Genomic DNA, 22,743 nt, shown 5'->3' with positions numbered 1-22,743 from the left:
ATGGCAAAATTTTGAGTGATCTGTTTAAAGAGATAATTTAGATGTTAACTTGAGGGGCTAAAAAAAAAAAAAAAAACAAAAACTGGTAACATTGCCAAGAAGGAGAATACTGTAAAAGGTAAAGCTGAATGAGATGCTCATTCGTTTGCGGATAGGTTGTTCACCTTGCTCAGAGTATGAAATACAGGACAAATGACTTCCCACCTGTGGAGAGACGGATTATACTTTCTTTCTCCCTTTTTCACTGAGCCATTAATTACACAGTCAAGTGTGACTCTTGTTTTTTTATCTTATTCCCATTAATATTGACTTCAAAGTGTAACCTTAAAAATGAAAGTCAACCAGTTACAGACCTGGATTCTGGCAGCCTCAGAACTGTTACTGCTTTATCCACAGCAGTGTCAGTATTGGCTTCCTATTTCCATCTGTACTTATGAGATTTTTAAGATGCATTACATCTATAATTAGTGTACTTTTAGCCATTATTTTACATATACAGAAACTGGATGGTATAAAAAACATTAAAAAGCTGTAAGTCTAGTATTTGAAAAAGGAACAACCAATATAAAAACATAGGCAATGTTGCACAGCTATAACACATACATATTTTCTTGAAATGTCAAGTTGTTTATTTTTACATAAAACTGTCCCAAACTATCTTTTATTAAATTGAGTTTTATCCTTCTTTTTTTTTCTCATATATATATATATTTTTATTATACTTTAGATTTTAGGGTACATGTGCACAATGTGCAGGTTTGTTACATATGTATCCATGTGCCATGTTGATTTCCTTCACCCATTAACTCGTCATTTAGCATTAGGTATATCTCCTAATGCTGTCCCTCCCCCCTCCCCCCACCCCACAACAGTCCCCGGAGTGTGATGTTCCCCTTCCTGTGTCCATGAGTTCTCATTGTTCAATTCCCACCTATGAGTGAGAACATGCGGTGTTTGGTTTTTTGTCCTTGCGATAGTTTACTGAGAATGATGGTTTCCAGTTTCATCCATGTCCCTACAAAGGACATGAACTCATCATTTTTTATGGCTGCATAGTATTCCATGGTGTATATGTGCCACATTTTCTTAATCCAGTCTATCGTTGTTGGACATTTGGGTTGGTTCCAACTCTTTGCTATTGTTATCCTTCTTTTATGGGTGAGTTCAGTCATTTCATTTCTGTCTGTGAACATTGCCTAAAAAATAAAAATGATTTTGGTTGTTGGTATAGAGAAATTGAGTCGTTGCTAATAGCAATTGTATCTCCTTACTCAATATCCTCCTTCACCCCGCTCTCAAGAACATAGTACAATAATAGGCCATCAGTCAATCCTCAATATTTTGTATTAGTGTGAAATCTGAAAAATAAGAGCAATCTACCTGTTTATTGTCTATCTGTCTATCATCTATCTGCCTATATAGCTAATATATTAAATCATCTACTGTCTATTTCTCTGTCTTCATTTTAATTTTACCTAATACCCTATTTTTTACATTTTAATTAATTGTTAAATTGAGGTTTTTAGTTAGAAAACATATAGTAGTGTTTTAATAAAGTGTTATTCTCCTACTTAAAAAAAAACAAACTGGAAGTGTTTGATTAATTCTTTGTTGAAGATGAAAACCAAAAAGGTCTTAATAAGATTTTATTCAGAACCTTGTTTCTAATTAGAATTTCGGTTTTTTTTGTTGTTGTTGTAAAACTTGGGAATGGTTTTTATTATCTTTTTGAAAAATTTACACATACAATTTATTAAAAGTAATCATTTCGTTTAAGGCATTAACATCTTTATGTGTTTTTAATTTTTATTTCAATAAGGTTTTTGGGAACAGGTGGTGTTTGGTTACATAAAAAAGTTTTTTAGTGGTGATTTCTGAGATTTTGGTGCACCATCACCCGAGCAGTGTACACTGTACCCAATGTATAGTCTTTTATCCCTCTCCCCACTCCCACTCTTTCCCCTGAGTCCTCAAATTCCACTGTATCATTTTTATGCCTTTGCATCCTCATAGCTTAGCTCCCACTTATGAGTGAGAACATACAAAGTTTGATTTTCCATTCCTGAGTTACTTCACCTAAAATAATAGTCTCCAATTACATCCAGGTTGCTGTGAGTGTCATGATTTCATTTCTTTTCATGGCTGGGTAGTATTCCATGAATATATTATATTTTTATTATAATATAATATATTCATATTTTATTATATTTATATTATAATATAAATATGTATTTATATTATATAATATATTATATATATTATATAATATATAATATATTATATATATTATATAATATATAATATATTATATATATTATATAATATATAATATATTATATATATTATATAATATATAATATATTATATATATTATATAATATATAATATATATAATATATATCCACTCATTGGTTGATGGACATTTGGGCTGGGCTCGTTCCATATTTTTGCAATTGCGAATTGTGCTGCTATAAACAAGTGTGTGGAAGTATCTTTTTCATATAATGACTGCTTTCCTCTGGGTAGATCTCCTGTAGTGGGATTGCTGTATTAAATGGTAGATCTACTTTTTAAGGAATCTCCACACTGTTTTCCATATTAGTTGTACTAGTTTACATTCCCACCAACAGTGTAAAAGTGTTCCCTTTTCATCACATCGATGTCAACATCTATTAATTTTTGATTATGGCCATTCTTGTAGGAGTGAGGTGGGATCACATTGTGGCTTTGATTTGCATTTCTCTGATCATTAGTGATGTTGAATATTTTTTTTTCATGTTTTGTTGGCCATTTGTATATATTCTTTTGAGAATTGTCTATTTATGTCCTTTGCCCACTTTTTGATAGATTTTTTCTTGCTGATTTATTTGAGTTCCTTGTAAATTTTGGATAGTACTCCTTTGTTGAAGATATAGATTGCAAAGATTTTCCTCCACTTCCTGGGTTGTTTGTTTACTCTGCTGATTATTTCTTTTGCTGTGCAGAAGCTTTTTTATTTAATGAAGTCCTATCTATTTGTTTTGTTTTGTTTTGCATTTGCTTTTAGGTTTTTGGTCTTAAAGTCTTTACCTAAGCTAATATTTAGAAGAGTTTTTCCAACGTTATCTTCTACAATTTTTATGGTTTCGGGTCTTAGATTTAAGTCTTTGATCCATCATGAGTTTTGTATAAGGTGAAAGATGAGGATCCAGTTTCATTCTTCTGTATATGGCTCAGCAGTTATCCCAGCACCATTTGTTAAATCGGGTGTCCTTTCCCCACTTTATTTTTTGTTTGCTTTGTTGAAGCTCAGTTGACTAAAAGTATTTGGGTTTATTTCTGGATTCTCTATTCTGTTCCATTGGTCTATGTGCATATTTTTATACCAGTACCATGCTGTTTGGGTGACTATGGCCTTATTGTATACTTTAAATTTGGGTAATGTGATGCCTCCAGATTCGTTCTTTTTGTTTAGTCTTGCTTTCGCTATGCAGGCTCTTTTTTGGTTTCATATGAATTTCGGGATTTTTTTTTTTTTAGTTCTGTGAAGAATGGTGGTGATATTTTGATGAGAATTGCATTGAATTTGTAGATTTCTTTTGGCAGTATGGCCATTTTCAGAATATTGATTCTACCCATGAGTGAGCATGAGATGTGTTTCCATTTGTTTGTGTTGTCTGTGATTTATTTCAGCAGTGGTTTTTAGTTTTCCTTGTAGGAGTCTTTCACCTCCTTGATGAAGTATATTCCCAAGTATTTTATTTTTTATTTTTAGCTATTGTTAAAGGGGTTGAGTTGTAGATTTGATTCTCAGCTTGGTCACTGTTGGCATATAGCAGAGCTACTAGTTTGTGTACACAAATATTTTATCCTGAAACTTTGCTGGATTCATTTACCAGTTCTAAGAGCTTTTTAGATGAGTCTTTAGGGTTTTCTAGGTATATAATAATGTCATCAGCAAACAGCGACACTTTGACTTCCTCATTACCAATTTGGATGCCCTTTCCTTCTTTCTCTTGTCTGACTGCTCTGACTAGGACTTCCAGTACTATGTTGAACAGAAGTGGTGAGAATGGGCATCATTGTTTTGTTCCAGTTTCCAAGGGGCATGTTTTCAACTTCTCCCCATTCAGTATAATGTTGGCTGTGGGTTTGTCATAGATGGCTTTTATTTCCCTAAGTTATGTCCTTTCTACGCTGATTTTTCTGAGAGTTTTAATCAAAGGGAATGCTTGATTTTGACAAATGCTTTTTCTGTGTGTACGGACATGATCATAGGATTTTTAGTTTTTAATTCTGTTTATATGGTGTATCACATTTATTGACTTGCAAATATTAAACCATCCCTGCATCCCTGGTATGAAATCCACTTGATCATCATGGATCCTCTTTTTGATATACTGTCAGCCTCGGTTCACTCGTATTTTGTTGAGGATTTTTGCATGTATGTTCATCAGGGATATTGATCTATAGTTTCCTTTTTTTTTGTTATGTCCTGTTCTGGTTTTGGTATTAGAGTGATACTGGCTTCATAGAATGATTTTGGGAGGATTCCCTCTTTGTCTATCTTTTGGAAGACTGTTGATAAGATTGGTACCAGTTCTTCTTTGAATGTCTGAGAGAATTCAGCTATGAATCCATCTGGTTCTGGACTTTTTCTGTTGGCAATTTTCTTTATTACCATTTCAGTCTCACTGATTGTTATTGGTCTGCTCAGAGTTTATATTGCTTCCTGGTTTAATCTAGTAAGGTTGTATTTTTCTAGGAATTTATTCACCTCCTCTAGGTCTTCTAGTTTATGTCCATAATGATATTCATAGTAGCTTTGAATGGTCTTTTGTATTTCTGTGGTATCATTTGAAATATCTCCATTTTGTTTCTAATTGAGCTTACTTGGATCTTCTCTCTTCATTTTTTGGCCGATCTTGCTAATAGTCTATCAATTTTATCTTTTAAAAAAACTGGCTTTTAGTTTCATTCCTCTTTTTTATTTTGGCTTCAATTTCACTTAGTTTTGCCCTGATCTTGGACATTTCTTTTTTTCTTCTGGGTTTGGGTTTGGTTTGTTCTTATTTCTCTAGATCACTGAGGTGTGACCTTAGATTTGTGCTTTTTCAGACTTTTTGACGTAGGCATTTAATGCTATCAACTTTCCTCTTTGCACGACCTTTGCTGTATCCCAAAGGTTTTGATAGGTTGTGTCACTATTATCATTCACTTCAAGGAATTTTTAAATCTCCATTGTGAACTCAGAAAATTTGAGACAGGTCTCAGTTAATTTAGAAAGTTTATTTTGCCAAAGTTGAGGACGTTCCCGTGACACAGCCTCAGGAAGTCCTGACAACATGTGTCCAAGGTAGTGAGGGCACAGCTTGGTTTTATACATTTAGGGAGACATGAAACATCAATCAATATAACTAAGAAGTACATCTGTTTGGGAAGGCGGGACAACTTGAAGCAAAGACAGGAAGACTCTAAGTAGGGAGGGTGCTTCCAGGTCACAGATAGGTGATATACAAAAGGTTACTTTTATTTGAGTTTCTGATTAGCCTTTCCAAAGAAGGCAAATCAGATATGCATCTATCTCAGTGAGCAGAGGTGTGACTTTGAATAGAATGGGAGGCAGGTTTGTCCTGAGTAATTTCTAGCTTGAGCTTTCCTTAGTGATTTTCAAGCCAAAGATATTTTCCTTTCACACAATTTTGGTTTTACTGTTGAGCCAACGATCATTCAGGAGCAGCTTTTCCTTTCACACCATTTTGATTTTATTGTTGAGCCAGCAATCATTCAGGAGCAGCTTGTTTTACTTCCATGTATTTGCATGGTTTTGGGGGCTCCTTTTGGAGCTGATTTCCAATTTTATTCCATTGTGATCTGAGAGAGTACTTGAGGTAATTTCAATTTTCTTAAATGTGTTGAGACATGTTTTGTGGCCTATCATATGGTCTATCTTGGAGAACGTTCTATGTGTTGTTGAATAGAATGTATATTCTGCATAGAATGTTGGGTAGAATGTTCTGTAAATATCTGTTAATCCATTTGTTCTAGGGTATAGTTTAAGTCTATTGTTTCTTTGTTGACTTTCTTTCTTGATGGGCTGCCTAGTGCGATCAGTGGAGTATTATTATTTTTTTAAGTCTGTTACTATTATTGTGTTGCTGTCTATCTCATTTCTTGGGTATAGTAGTAATTGTTTTATAAATTTGGGAGCTCCAGTGTTAGGTGCATATATGTTTAGGATTGTGATATTTTCCTGTTGGACTAGTTCTTTTATCATTATATGATATTCCTCTTTGCCTTTTTTGAACTGCTGTTGCTTTAATGTTTGTTTTTGCTGATATAAGAATAGCTACTCCTGTTCACTTTTGGTGTCCACTGCATGGAATATCTTTTTCCACACCTTTACCTTAAGTTTATATGAGTCTTTATGTGTCAGGTGAGTCTGTTGAAGACAGTAGATACTTGGTTGGTGAGTTCTTATCCATTCTGCCATTCTGTATCCTTTTTTTTTTTTTTTTTTTTTTTTTGAGACAGAGTCTTGCTCTATCACCCAGGCTGGAGTGCAGTGGTGCAATCTTGGCTCACTGCTACCTCTGCCTCCTGCGGTCAAGCAATTCTCCTGCCTCAGCCTCCTAAGTAGCTAGGACTACAGAAGCATGCCACTGCATCTGGCTAATTTTTGTATTTTTAGTAGAAATGAGGTTTCACCATATTGGCCAGGCTGGTCTTGAACTACTAACCTCAGGTGATCCATCTGCCTAGGCCTCTCAAAGTGCTGGGGTTACAGGCATGGGCCACTGCACCAGCCCATTCTGTATCTTTTAGGTGGAATATTTAGGCCATATACATTCAATATTAGTATTGAGATGTGAAGTACTTTTCTATTCACCATGCTATTTGTTGCCTGAATACCTTGTGTGTTTTTTTTTTTTCCTTGTGTTATGTTTTATGGGTCCTGTGAGATTTATACTTTAAGGAGATTCTATTTTGGTGTACTTTGAGGATTTGTTTCATGATTTAGAGCTCCTTTTTAACAGTTCTTATAGTGCTGGCTTGGAGTGGCAAATTCTGTCAGCATATGTTTGTCTGAAAAATACTGTATCTTTCCTTCATTTCTGAAGCTTAATTTTGCTGGATACAAAATTCTTGGCTAATAATTGTTTTGTTTAAGGAGGCTAAAGATAGAATCCCAATACTTTCTGGCTTGTAGGATTTCTGCTGAGAAATGTGCTGCTAATCAGATGAGTTTTCCTTGATAGGTTACCTGATGCTTTTGCCACCCAGCCTTAAGATTCTTTCCTTCATTTTGACTTTAGATAACCTGATGACTATGTGCCTAGGCAATGACCTTTCTGCAATGAATTTCCCAAGTGTTATTTGAATTTCTTGTATTTGAATGTCTAGATGTCTAGCAAGGCCCAGGAAGTTTTCCTCAAATATGTTTTCCAATCTTTTAGATTTCTCTTCTTCCTTAAGAACACCAATTATTCTTATGTTTAGGCATTTAAAATAATCTCAAACTTATTGGAAACTTTGTTCATTTTTTTTTTTTAAATTCTTTTGCTTTGTCTTTGTTGTATTGGGTTAATTCAAAAGCCTTCTCTTTGAGCTCTGAAGTTCTTTCTTTTACTTGTTTGATTCCATTGCTGAGACTTTCCAGTGAATTTTGCATTTTTCTAAGTGTGTCCTTGATTTTCAAAAGTTGTGATTGTTTTTCATTTATGCTATCTATTTCACTGGAGATTTTTCTCTTCATATCATATATTATATATATTATATATAATATATATTATATATATTTATTATATATAATATATATTATATATAATATATATATAATATTTATTATATATTATATATATTATATATTATATATATTATATATATATTTTATTTCTCTAAGCTAGACTTCACCTTTCCCTAGAGCCTCCTTGATTGGCTTTGTACTTGACCTTCTAATTTTTTTTTCTGTCAATTCAGAGGTTTCATCTTTGTTTGGGTCCATTACTGGTGAGCTAGTGTGATCTTTTGGAGGTGTTAAAGAACCTTGCTTAATCATATTACCAGAATTGTTTTTCTGGTTCCTTCTCATTTTGGTAGTCTATGTCAGAGAGAAAGTCTGGGGCTCAAGGGCTGCTGTTCAGATTCTTTTGTTTCATGAGGTGTTCCCTTGATGTGGTGTTTTCTCCTTTTCCCCAATGGATGGGGCTGCCCAGAGCCTAAGTGCATTGATTGTTATTTCTCTTCTGTATCTAGGTACCTAGTGGAGCTAACAGGCTCCAGGATGGTACTGGGGAGTGTCTGCAAAGAGTCCTGTGATATAATCCAATTTCAAGTCTTTCAGCCATGGATACCAGTACCTGTTCCTGTGGAGGTAGCGGGGGAGTGAAGTGGACTCTGAGAAGATCCTTGGTGGTATTTTTCTTAAGTGCACTGGTTTTGTGTTTGTTGGCCTCCAGCCAGGAACTAGCACTTTTACAAGCACATTAGCTTTGGTAGTATAGGGAGTATCAGGTGGTGGGCAGGGTCATGGAGCTCCCAAGATATTATGTCCTTTGTCTTCAGTGACCAGGCTGGGTAGGGAAAGACCATCAGATGGGGGCAGGGTTAGGTATTTCTGAGCTCAAACTCTCCTTGGGCAGGGCTTGCTGTGGCTGCTGTGGCATATGAGGGTGTGGTTTCCAAGCCAATGGACTTATGTTCCCAAGGGGATTATGGCCGTCTCTGCTGTGTCACATAGGTAACCAGGGAAGTGAGGGAAAGGCAGCAGCCACAGGCCTCATTCAGTTCCCATGCAGCCTGCAGCCCAAAAGGCCAGTCTTACTCCCACCATGCCCCTCAAACAGCATCAAGTTTATTTCCAGGCAGCTGGTAAGCAGAGCTGAGAACTCGCCCCAGGCTACAGGCCTCCCAGTTGAGAAAGCAAGCTTGGCTGTCCCATGGAACCTGCAGCAGCAATCCACCTCTTTCAGAGGGTGTGTGGATTCTCTGGGCTTACCTGGTATATTTCTCTGGTAGTTCTTGGAGCAAAAGTTCATGATATGGGTCTTCACAGCTTTGTCCCTCTGAGTGGGAGCTGCAAGTTAGTCCTGACTCTTATCCACCATTTTTCCTCTAATTGACACCCTATTTTTTGAGGCAGAATTTTATTCTCATAGCATGTGAATAAATACATTCTGCTATGATACGAATGTTTCTAACCCCTAAATTCATATGTTGAAATCCTAACACCCAAAGTGATGGTATTAGGTGATGAAGGCCTTTTGGGAAGTGAGTACATCATCATAAATGTGATCAGTGCCCTTATAAAAATAGGCCAAAGAAAACTCATTTATTCCTTCCACCACGTGAAGACACAGAACCAGAGAGTAGGCCCTCAGTAGACACTGGATCTGGTGCTTTGATCTTAGATTTCCCAGCCTCCAGAGCTGTGAAATATAAATTATGCATTTTTTAATGGCCCAAACAGATTAAGACACGTTCCTGAGAGCATTACTCTTAGTATATATGTAAGGTGAAGTAGTTAAGGAATGAACTGTTTTTTTAACAGGTAATTTGCTTGATACAGTCCTAATACAAAGAATGCCGCATGTAATTGGAAGCCCAATAAATTACTTTGAAATAATTTCACCTGCTATAGAGAATGCTCCTTCCCTTTGCTAGATCAAGTTTTTTGAGGTTAAGAGTAGGCAAATATCAGCTCTTCATAATAATGAAGATTTGGAACTAAGTCTGGCATTACACTTGTTGAGAGATAATTCTCCATGGGTTTCTCACAATTCTGCACATCATGTGAGCAGAGACACTGGCAATCTTTGTTTTGGGCTATTTTTTTTTCAAGGATGTTTCTATAGCAAACAACATTGGAAGGTAGAGGTAGTATCTCCTCCGAAGCTTAGGGGTCACTTGGCTGGGATGCAAACCCAGCTCATGCACAGCATTCTATTGGGTGCCTCTCTGTCACCCTGTGGGACTTAGAGAGCAAGAGGAACCAACACAACCATGAGACTCATGCTTCCTGTTGTGCTATGAATCATAAAGGCCTTTGTTTCTATCCCAGGAGTCTTGTGTCTTTGATCAGCCTCCATGAAACTGTGGCATGCAAACTTGCTACATTGTACATAGGGTCAAATCTCAGGCCCTTCAAAATTCTTGAAAAACTTTTGATGGCTTAAACAGAACCATATAAGTTGACATTTTGCCAAGGAAAAAGAAAGTTTAAGGGGCCTGTGACAAAGTTGCCTTAATCCCCTTCTCTGTGATTAAATACTCTATTTACATGTTTGTTTTGTTGTTGTTTCTTGTTTTTAAAATGGCAAAGAAAATTTGTTTTAAAGGCATCCAGGCAATAAGAAGAGAGAGTGTTTGGATAAGGTACAGAAGCGTTTGCTAAGGTGGAGTCAACTCTCAAGTGTGCAACTCCAGCCATCAGATAGAAAGGCAAAAATGTGTGGTTCCTAATAGAAAGAAAAATAGGCTTTTGCTCAGTAAATACCTCATTCATAATTTATTCTCCTCAGTCCTCTTTAAATGGAGAGGCAAATATAAGTTATATCAATAATTTATTTTTACATAACAACCAACAGTGCATTTGATACAGTTTTTTATAAAATAAAGAGGTGATTTTTAAAATTTGTTTCTTCTTTCAAATTTGGCTTAATTATCCCTCAATAATTCCTCTTTACCGAGGAATTATTTTTTTACTCTTTACTGAACTTTATTCCACTCTTTATTGATCTGCATGGTAGCAACAAGTTAGAGTTTTAAAGACAACTTGTCAGTTTGACATATCAGATAAAGCAGCTAGTTAAGCTATACTTTTTATATTTCCTCGTTTGACTAAGAAGTCACAGCACTCTCTTTTATACATATCACAGAAAGTCTCCAAATAACTGGAATCCCTCAGGTGAATTAAAATGCCTAAAGGCAATCTGTGTTATAGCTAGTGGATGATAGGTGTCTAAAGTTTAGAAACTTGTGTATCTAACAATGTGAAAATTCAAAAAAACTTAGTAAAGTACATCAACATACTCAAGCTCCACTGTAAACAGGTCACACTAGCCAGAGGGATCTTCTGTGGTCTGTCATTATGAAAAAGTTGAACCCTCAACAAATGGGCACATAGCTTGCCCAGTTTCTCAAATACCCATTAGGACAAGAAATATTTCAATATATTTCCTTCTTAAGCTGCATTTAAAGAAAAATTAGTGGTACTCTACAAAATTAAAATAGTTACAATTGAGGAGTAATTTAGAAATTATAATCTTGTCATCTTGAATTAGTTAAAAGGAAAACAAAACCCAACATAAAAGTTATACAACCCTTAAAAAAATAAAATGATCCTGGATACCACCATCGACATTCTTCCTTTTTGATGATATTTGAATATGCTTTAATACTTGGATTGTCTAAAACTATTTTTGGTTGTTTTAGAATCATTGAGACCAATACGTTATCACTGGCTGTCCTGCAGTTACAATGATCAAGATTTGGTCAAGTTTTGACTCCAATTAGGAATATCAAGGGTGTGTGTGTGTGTGTGTGTGTGTGTGTGTGTTTTAATCTTTCTCTTTTTTGTTTGCAAATCCAAGAATTTCTGTGGGTCGTTCAGGGTTTGATCAGAAAAAGAGGACTTAACAGTATAGGTGTACAATAAGGGATTTATTACAGAGATTTGACCTTATGCAAATGTGGGGGCTACATACGTAGTCTATGTGAGACTATTGTTTTTCTATCTGACTTTAGTAGTGAAAGACCACAGGGCAAGTAATTTGGAAGGAAAAATGGATGCAATGGGGGGACTCGTGGACGAACTGGAATCAGAAAGGCTGATCCGGAACCTGTGAGAATGGAGAGGCACCACATGTATCTCTCATTGCTTCCAAGCTTGCAACTTCAGTGATGGAGCTTCTTGCAGGAGAAGCTGCTGTTCTCCTTGCAGTGCCTAGCACACACCTGGCCTAAATGTTGGAGAAGCTGACTCAGTTTTCCTGGCAAGAGCTGAAGAAGCTATAGCCCAAAGGTGGCCTGGCATGAACCAGGTGTGCCATAGGTGAGTGAGAATGTCACTGAGCCATAGCAGGCCCTCACACCCTGCACTGGCCTCTGAGGCTAAGAAGAACATGGTTACTGCTTCAATTCCAGCTTCTAAGTCTCGTGCAAATGTGTGTTTGGTTCACACTAACCTGGAATAGTGCAAAAGTGCAAGGGAAGAAATCTTGGAGAAAAGAGCTCCAGCTTAGCTAAACTGACACACTTCAAAATCTGCCATGAAGCACCTAACCAATTTAGTCTTTGTCACAATTCAGATAAAGGCTAGATTTCTGTGTCTCTCAAGACTATTAAAAAAGCCTACGAAAATAAAAGGCATTTGAACATTTGCCTTGTTTCTATCTGTACCAGATACGAACAAAACCCTTATGTGTAAAACAAGCCTTTTCCTCTACAAACTTTCTGTTGTATTGATTTGATTTATTCCATGATCTTGCATTTAGTGAAATTAAACTGAGCCTCAGTTTTTTATTAGTTAGAGGGGAGGACATGACACAAATTAATTTCAATTAAGTGCCTCTCCACCACTAGGTAACCTTGAGCAAGGTTCCCAGTCTCTGTGAGTTTCCCTTTCCTCATTTATAAAGTGGAGTGCAGAAAAGTGCCTGCATCAAACACCTTGTTGAGAGAATGAAGCCTGAGAATGTATGCCAAGTCCTTAGCGGGTTATGAGCAGTTAGCCCTCGTTCTCACCCTCCTCTTCCTCATTAACACTTTGTACAATGTGAATAACTATAAAATATAAAATTTGAAATCTTAGGATTAAAAGCTTCTAATTCATACACAATAATCCTTTTATTACTTTTTCTTTGGTTTCAAGTGAAATGTTATTCTCGTTTTTCAGATGAATGTAGAAAAGTAATATTAACCAAATGTTAACGAATCCCTCTCTGAAGTCGAAATTGGAATAAATCATTGCCTTTCTTTAACTAATTAGTTTTTTGTAATTTAGAAGATGCTTGTGAATCTTTGGTTTACAAAAAGCTACCAAGTTTGGGATTTGGAAATAAGTCCAGGAGAAAAATGAATTTTTCTGATTTAAAAGGAGGAGGACTTTTGCCTTAACCTCTAGCCCTGCCACTGATCAGAAAAGGGCAAGAAAGAGAACAACTACAGAATCAAGAAAAAATGACTAAAGACTAGTGTGTTGTGTGTCTGCCCACCAGAAGGTTGCAGCTCCTGCTACTGGGAGAGGAAGCTAAAATAATCTTATATTGGATTCCTGTTGCTACTGTACAAATTACCACAAACTAAGTGGTTAAAAGCAAACCAGATTTATTCTCTTAGGATTCAGAGATCAGAGGTTTCAAATCAGTCTCAGTTGGTTAAAGTCGAGGTGTCAGTAGAATTGCATTCCTTCCGAATGCTTGAGGGGAGAATCGATTCCTTGCTTTATCCAGCTTTTAGAAACTGCTTGAATTCATTGGCTACCCATTCCTCCATCTTCAAAGCAACCTCTGCTTCTGCTGCCATATGTCCTCCCTTCTGAGGCTGATGCTCCTGCCTCCCTCTTTTAAGGACTTTTGTGATGACGTTGGACCAACCCAGATAATTCAGAATGACCGCCCTGTCTCAAGATCCTTAAGCTAGTCACATTTGTAAAGTCCCTTTTCCCAGGTAAGGCATTACCATATTCACAGATTTCTGGACTTAGGACAGAATTTTGTTGGGCTTTTATTCAGCCTGCTGCAGACCTTTAGGAAGTGGGACACCTATTACTTAGAACAAAGTCATTTGCAGTACTGGAGTCTAGTCTCACTTTGACTTTCCAAGAATTTAATTAATCTCTCTACCATATACAAATACTTTAGTGAAAGCAACTGAGAGAGATAAAAACAGATGTTCTTCTGTTTGTGATTGGATGCGCTATAAAACAAGGACAGCATGTGCACAATCCATAAACTAAAGCCATTCAGCGATTAGATCAAAGAGGCATTTGAAGCCAATAATGACATGAGAAGGTGAATCAACTCCTTGTTATAATGAGGAGAGTGGCCGAGAATTTGCAGAAATCATGAAGCTTTTTGGACTGTCCATAAATCATGGAATGAAATGGGTAAGAACCAAAGTACCCTTTTTTAAAATTTTATTATTATACTTAGGTTTTAGGGTACATGTGCACAGTGTGCAGGTTTGTTACATATGTATCCATGTGCCGTGTTGGTTTGCTGCACCCATTAACTTGTCATTTAGCATTAGGTATATCTCCTAATGCTGTCCCTCCCCCCTCCCCCCACCCCACAACAGTCCCCGGAGTGTGATGTTCCCCTTCCTGTGTCCATGTGTTCTCATTGTTCAATTCCCACCTATGAGTGAGAACATGCGGTGTTTGGTTTTTTGTCCTTGCGATAGCTTACTGAGAATGATGTTTTCCAGTTTCATCCATGTCCCTACAAAGGACATGAACTCATCATTTTTATGGCTGCATAGTATTCCATGGTGTATATGTGCCACATTTTCTTAATCCAGTCTATCATTGTTGGACATTTGGATTGGTTCCAAGTCTTTGCTATTGTGAATAGTGCCGCAATAAACCAAAGTACCCTTCTTATAATGGGTCACATCAGTTGCTACTCAGGCTATATTAGTATGTGCTGTGTAGAGACTCTTTGATACCCTGAGAAGACTTAGAATTAAATTTGGATTCTTAATTTCTGACTCTGGAAGTATAAAACATTAATTCTTCAAGGCATTTTTTCTCATCTGCAAAATTGGAATTATAAAGCCTATCTTATGTGATAGTATTATAAATAAATGCCTAGCATAGTGCCTTCAAGAGTAGACTGTGAGCTGTTTCCTTTATATTTTATCCTATGAATGGACTTTATCATCATCTCCTTGAGGCATTAGAAAATGTAAAAGTGGAAGCTGGTATATTTAAACTTACATAGAACTCGAAGCGATTGTGTATTATCATCTATAAATGTTAAAATGAAGACTAGTTACTAGACATGTTCCCTCTTATCTATATTTTTGACATATCCATAATGTCCCCATACTCATTTTTTATGTGTGTATATAATAGTGGAAGCTGTGTTTGTAAAAACAATTTTAATGTCATTTTCCTTATTACAGAAGTAATAGAGTAGAAAATTTTGGATTTACATGTAAGCAATATCAAGAAAAGAAAAATCAACCAAGGTCTCACTGCTCTAGTCATTAATATTTTGGTTTATTTTATCAAACCTAATCTCTCAGTCTCTATCTCCATATTATATATGTATACACACATGCCATATATGCACTTACATATTGACTCATATGTTGCCAAGAGCTTTACAGATAATATAGGCTGGGGACTAGGTTTACTGATAAATAATTTTCATCAGTTTGTTTAAAAAGAATTCTCTCATTAGTGTTATATACTAAGGTGAACAAAAGGTGGACCTGATTTGGCATTGTAATATGGAAATATGCCTTGGGTCATCCATACCAAGGTGTTTATTTGGCTTCGGATAAATTGCTGGGTTTCCTTATTTTATGCTATTGCTTTTCTTTAAACAATTATTTTATACAACCAATAAAAATTCCACCTTGCTCGCAAACTCTACCCGAGGATATCTTTATAAATTGAATGATTTTGCCTTGTTTGGGTTGGTTAGAGGGTCTGCATAGACTTTGAAGCAGTTACACTATTTATATTACAGTGGTACTGTGTTGAGAGTGTGTATTATGGAAGTTTCTAAATATTTACCTAAAGGTGGTGTTCATGCTCAATTCTTTTGATCTTATGACTAACTTCCTTCTTCTGAGATCTTGACTTTGAGGAATATTTACCAATTTTCTTCAATTACATGATGACTCATAAACTACATCAAACCTTAAAAAGAATTTCCTTGTATTGTTTCATAATCTACTGCTTTCAAATTGTGTAAGCAGAGGTGGCTGTACTCACTTGCTATAAGAGATTTTCTTTCATTTTAAATGGAATGAAACAGTAGCTACTTTGTAATTTTTAATACTTTTGTTGTTATGGTTTAAAGTGTGTGCTCTCATCAAAGTCCACCAACTTTTCATCTCTCTTATCTCCCTTTTACCACTAATCTGATTACTCCAAGCAATGTTTACAATAGATTAGGAATATTTTGTGCTAAAACAGAAGACCTAGTTGAAATGTATTTTATAAATGTATCAAAGTTCTAAAAGCAGAGGCCATTATATTCCTTGGGGAATTGGAAATTCCTTCAGTGGTCAGATGTGTACTGTTCGGGAAGGATTTTTTTAAATCTCTAATCAATAAAATGGTCCCTAAAGCGTTCTTTGAAAGAACAATTTAGAATTATCTACAAAACCTCTCAATGATTAGTGTTAATGTTTGTCACCCACTGAAAAGTAATAAGCATTATTTGCATGCTGTACATATGTTATCTCTAGCTATCAGACCCTACAATCAGATTTTATTGATGCCCTATCTGACATTAAGACGTCACTATGAAATCATTTAATGACCCAATTAATTTAAAATGAAAATTTTGTTAGCTGGTTCTAAGTTTCTGCTAGTGAGATTTGTACCTTTCCTCTCAGTGCTCACCAATTTCATTACCACGTATGAAGATGTAGGTAAAAGTATTTTATGTAGTTTTATCCCTTGGGTCTGTTATTACAATGTATGATATTTATTATTTAGTTTATTTTTTTTATTAATGTACTTGCATATTGGCTCCAGGAGTATAATGACATGAAGAAACAAAATATGCTAATAATTCTGAGAGCTGTCTTATTTCAGGGTTGCCTAATTAAAACCAGTTTTAAAGGCAGAAAAAAATGAATGATTATAACAGGATGTAATACATGTAATCTTGGAAGGATGCTCGAGATTCCCTGGGAACTGAGGAGGAGCATTCAACTCAGATAGGGAAGAATTCCAGGAAGTAACACTTGAGCCTTTGATTAACACTGCTAGAACTATATATGCACACTGAAAAAAATACGAATAATACAGATGAGTATAAAGCCAACAATGAAAAAACTATATATATAATGTGGTACCCTAGATTAGATCTTCAAGCAGAAAAAGGATATTAGTGGAAAAACAAATGGAAACTGTATAAAGTTTGGAGTTTGGTTAATAGTAATCTACCCATGTTGCTTTCTTTTAGTTTTGTGAAATCTATTGTGGAAATGTAAGATATTAACAATGGGAGAAAATAGGTGAGGAAGTATTTACAAATCCTCTGAACTGTCTTTATAAATTTTCTGTAAATTTAAAATTATTCCAACATAAAAAGCTTATTTAAAATAAGCAAATAATAATATTTTTTTCTTTCACTGACATATCATAATAACATACTGTTCTGTCTTCACCCCCAGCAGTATAGGGTTCACTTTCAGATCAATACATATGAATCTACCTTATTTTAAAAATGCCTGTAAGTTATTCCATGAAGCTAATTTACATATTTTAAAGTCATTCTGTTATCTCCATTTTTATGTCTTAGAAAACAGTGCTGCAAAAAGCATCTTTGCAAATATATTGTTATTTAAAATTGCCAAACAATAAAAATATTAACATTTTAACATAAAATAAATGCTTAAAATTGCCAGAAAAGAAAGGAAAAATTCTTTTTCAAATGGTTGTTGGAGTTTATAAACCTACCAATATTATATGAGAATGCCTTTTTTTCTCATGTTCTTATTAAAATGGATATTATCATTTAAAAAATTGCACTCTATTAGAAAGCAGGTGGTATTTCAATTGAGTTGTGATGGATAAATGAATACTAGCTAGGCAAATGGGAATTTGCGGAATAATGGGTAAGATGAAATCATGAGCAAACGTATGGCAGCACAGAGGAAATGCTGTTCTCAGAATATGATATTTTTCAGAAAAGTTGGAATTTATCATGGCATTGAGGATCAGCAGCATAGAGTTGGCTGCTATCATCATGAAATGTTTGCATCCCTCCTAAAGGGATAAACCTTGAAAAGCTAGAAACGATTACAGTTTTTATAAAGGGAAGACCATATTCAGATTTTCACTTTAGAAACATCTCTATGAATGCACTGTAGGAGCCTGGCTTAAATGAAGCTAAATCTGGAAACAGGATAATTGGTTAAGAGGCTTTTAATATGATATGATAAATATCAGTACTGAGGCAAAGGAACCACCTTTGAGAGAGGCACTGGAGTCAGAAGCTTCAGGACTTAGAGACCAATGAGACCCGAAGGGTAAAACAAGGGGAGTAGACTAGGTTAAATCTCAGTTCCATTTTTAGTGTCAATGGCAAAATTAGTAGGGAGAGGAGTAGATTTTGGAAAGAAATGATGAATTTTTTCTTAGACATGTTTCATGAAAGCTGCCTGTGGGACTCAAAACTGAAAAGTACAATGGACCAAGAGAGGCAGACTTCAAGACTAATTCTGGCCCAGAGATACAGATTTGAGAGTTATTAGAGTACAAGCGGAAGAGGAGACTATGTCATGATTGACACTGGGGTGGAGAAGTCTTTGTTGTGGGGGCTTCTCCTGTGCACTGTGGGATGGTTAGCAGCACCCCTGGTTTCTGCCCACTAGAAGTCAGTAGTTCTTTCCAAGCTGTGACAACAAAAAATGCCTTTAGACATTGACAAGTGTCTTCTCAGGGTAAGGTTTCTCTGGTTGATAACCACTGGACTGTGTGATGTGAGAAGGGGAAAAAGATGATTATGGATCCCTGGGGAACTCTGGCATTGAAATATGTCAGTCAATAATGGTACATGGGAGAAAAGCCAGGTAGCTAGAAGTAAAACAAATAAGAAAAAATAAGTGATACCATCGAGGACAGGGCATGAGATGAGACAAGAAGAAGGAAATAGACATCGATGTCAAATATTGATGTCAAGTCAGTTGAAGACTAAATTTGTTAACTCTAGGTGGCAATTTCAAGGTCACTGGCGACATTAACAAGAGTAGCTTTTCAGATGTCAGCTTCAGGTGCCACCTGGAACCGGTTCTCAAAATTCAATAAACTCTTAGTTTTTGAGTGATGACTTTCTCACTGCTTTCTTGGGGGTTTTAATGAAAGTTTTATTAACTCTTCTGATCCTCACTCAGTCTAGGTATTTGCCTTAGGGAAACACTGAAACCTCTCTACATTTCTCACTCCTGGTTCGTTTTTGGACTTAAACTTTTAATAACCAAATGCCTTTCTTATTTTAACATGATGACTCTTTCAGTTTTTACTCTATTATTGTAGTCCCCTCATCCTAAAATACCCAGTGGTGTGTCCCGATGTTAACTGGAGTGGCAGACATTATCTTTGCCAGAAACTTCTCTCTTCCTCTTGAACCAAATTTAGATGACTAAAAACTCTCCACTGTCAGGGTGAGTTCGCTTCGGTGGAGTACTGGAGCTGGCTCTCACAAGCTTGAGGGCTGATTGTTAAATCTGCAGTAATTTTGGAGCCAATTGTTAAACACCATCATTCTAAGAAACTAAGTTATAAAATCTGACAATTCATTTTAAAACAACAGTGGTAAATATTCAGTGCTCGTCACTTTTAAATAGTTTTATTATCGTCTAAGTTCTTGAGGTTATATCTATTATATCTAAATGGTAAAAGTGTCATATGATGTACTTTTGTGCATCTCTTCTCAAATTTGCATTCAATGATGTCAGGTTGGTAGCTTGAAATCAGCCATGGTGGAAGTTTATACATTGCAGATATTGTCAGAGCGTCATATATTTTTTAACTGTATAGACTGTATAAAGTAATGGATAAAATATAATAATTCTGATTAAACTTTTAAAAGTATCTTGTGTCTGTAGCTGTTGCATTGTGAATAGCACACATGGTGAAAATATTCTGGTACCTAAATACTGGTATCCAATTGGCAAATAAATCATTCCAGTCCTTGATGAATGAGTGAAGTTCCAACACATATCTCTATTGTTTCAGTGTCATCTTACTCATTAATAAGTTAACATTCATATTAACCAACACTCAGTTGGAATTATGCTCATTTGTTAATTGCAAAACTAGGTTGACTATATAAGAATTTGGCAAAAAATAAATGAGACCATTTTGTGTGAATAAATTCACCATAAGAAATTTACAATAAAGAGTAATGTATATCTTATTTGCAAATTATATGCTGCATATCCTTTATATGAGTTAAATTTATAATGGACTTAGGTTTGTATATCTACATATATACATATATTGTTCATATACACTTTTTTTTTCAGAAAGTCAACTATTAAATATTTGCCAGCATTTCTTTCTTACAAGACTTTCCATATTAATTTCCAGGGGCTGCCTTTTAAGGTCAATAGGTACCAAAATCTGAGGTAAATACACTTTAGAACTTATCAGAAAGTGTTACTATACACTGGTATTTCTAAAATTGGCCTCTTCTCTGTTCTTGCTACTGTCCTTGTCCCACATTTTATTTTATCATATCTTTACAAAATTACTCTATATTCGCCTTCCTGTGTCTACTTATCATACAATATTTGTCTTGCAACTATTTAGCCAATTTTTATCTTGTAAAATTCACATTGTTCTCTGGATTTATCTTTCCTAATCCTTTTCTGTGACACTATTGCATGTGGTATGAATTTAACTGTACATACTGAAATTCTACATATTTTGGTCTCATTATTCAACTTTTTTCTTACATGCTTCTGTTTTTTATCTCTCTAGTGAGTCTAGACTCTCTAGTCTCTGGATGGGACTCATGATTGAAAGAAGGTTTTCCGTTCGTAGGAGTTGTCTATGCTACAATCATTCATAGTCATTTATCTCAAGTGCAGTAGAAGAGAAAGTGATAGGCTCATTCAATGTTTCGAGGTGTTAGCTTCCCCTAGCTTTGAACACAATGGAACAAAATCACCTGGAAACTTGAGAGAATCTAGGGTGGCCTTTTTCCCTCTTTCTGCATCTATGTTCAATTTCTCTTTTTCTATTTTCTTCATCAAGTCATACTGTTAGGTAAACTATCCCTCACCAACATTCAGCCCTCACATCCTGCTCCAGGTTGCAGAAAGTCCTTAGACTCTAGTAAAATCGTGGTCTTTCCTTATCTGCTATAGGTTAACTTGTGTCCTCTTCCCCCTATGCCAAAGTCATATGTTGAAGTTCTAATCCCTGCTACCTCAGAATATGACCTTATGTGAAAATGGGGTCATTTCAGATTTAATTAGTTAAGATGAGGTCATACCACATTAGGGTGGACCCATGAACCAAAATGGCCAATGTCCTTATAAAAAGTGGAAATTTGGACACACACACACACACACACACACTCTGCCATGTGGACATCAAGGCAGAGGTGAGGTTGATGAGTCTACAAGCCAAAGAATGCCAAACATTTCCAGAAAACCGCAAGAAGCTAGGATAGAGGCATGGAACAGATTTTTCCTCATAGGCAACAAGAGGAACCAACTGTGTTGATACTTTAATCTCAGAATCTTTGCCTCCAGAACGTTGAGGCAATTAATTTCTTTGTTTAAGCCACTAAATTTGTGGAACTTTGTTATGGCAGCCAGCCAACTACTGTGTCATCTAATTATAATAATACTATCACTGTGACTTAATTAACATCTATCACACATATAGTAAAAGTTTTTTGAGAGCAGGGACTGTGTCTATTTTGTTCAGAATTGTATTCTTTGTGCCTACCATAGGGCATGATGTATACTAGGTGTTCAATCGAAAACGGTTAATTGAATGGTTAATTGAATGAAAATCCTCTTCCTCAACACAGTTTACTCTTATGATGGGTGGGAGAATTTTGGTTGTAAACTTTCTATCAGATTTTCTGGTTGCAAATTCAAGGGGATGGAGAATTTCTTCTGTAAATTTGTCTTTGAGATGGAAAAAGGAAGGAAACCTCTTAGCTGGGTGGGATGCGTGTGTCTGGTGATAAGCGTTCTTTATTTTCACACAGGCTAAATTTACTCACTTTTGGCCATAGCAACAGAATGCGTGCAAAAGTCGAGAGAGTAGTGTGTGGAATGTGAGGACAGCGCCATATGGGGAATTGTGTGGTACGTGGTTGATATGATGTATTTTAATGTTTAATTTAAGAAGGTCTGATTTTGACCGTAAGAGTTGGGGACTAAAAATAGAACCAAATGATAAATATGGAATAGAACTGTGTGATGCTAAAAAACAAAAACAAAAAACCCTCGTGGCATGATAGTCCATTATGTTCTGTTTTTATATATAATACTTTCATGCAAAACAATACCATTTCATCTCTCTCATTTACCTAATTTGCTTTATAAATGCATATTGTAATTTTACATGTGCAATGTGAGAAATCTGTCCCGTTTTTCTCTATTTCAGGCTGTTTATCTTGGGTAATTGTTTTATTGTTGGATCCATTTTAAAGATACCCTTTGTTAGCTATTTTTAATCTCATATAAATAGGATATTTAAATCCTGACAACAGAGTTTTGGCCACAGGTTGATTTATATATATTATAGCATATGGATTAGCATAAGGAGTAAGACCAAAAAAATCAGAGTTCATTCCAGAGGAGCATATGTCATTTCAGTGTTTGGTGTCACGTACATTAGCTAGATAAAATAAAATTGATTCCAAAATATATTTTCTAAATACATATATGTTAGTTTATTTTTAAATAGACTTTATGGCTGTAGTTAACACATAAATTCTTCCTATTGCTGTGCTAATTAAATGCAATTCTTTCCCCATCACCCCAGCATATCTATATAATTATGACATAATTTGATAAAAATATATTTAAGCAATATCTATAATAACA

At 35.5% G+C, this 22,743-nt stretch overlaps 1 long non-coding RNA gene across 1 annotated transcript in view; it reads right to left on the bottom strand.

Annotated features, from left to right (window-relative positions):
* Window positions 1–611: 611 nt before the first annotated feature.
* Window positions 612–22,743, bottom strand: part of LOC134732763 (uncharacterized) — a 212,295-nt gene continuing 190,163 nt past the window's right edge. Inside the window, exon 5 of the long non-coding RNA XR_010116247.1 lies at window positions 612–1,196. This is a non-coding gene — a long non-coding RNA (uncharacterized lncRNA). The remainder of the gene's footprint in view (window positions 1,197–22,743) is intronic.

The sequence above is a fragment of the Symphalangus syndactylus genome, chromosome 16 (genome assembly GCF_028878055.3).
Source record: "Symphalangus syndactylus isolate Jambi chromosome 16, NHGRI_mSymSyn1-v2.1_pri, whole genome shotgun sequence".
Classification (NCBI taxonomy): Eukaryota; Metazoa; Chordata; class Mammalia; order Primates; family Hylobatidae; genus Symphalangus; species Symphalangus syndactylus.
Note: the sequence above shows the minus strand (reverse complement) of the source record. Positions and strands in the feature narration are given on the sequence as shown.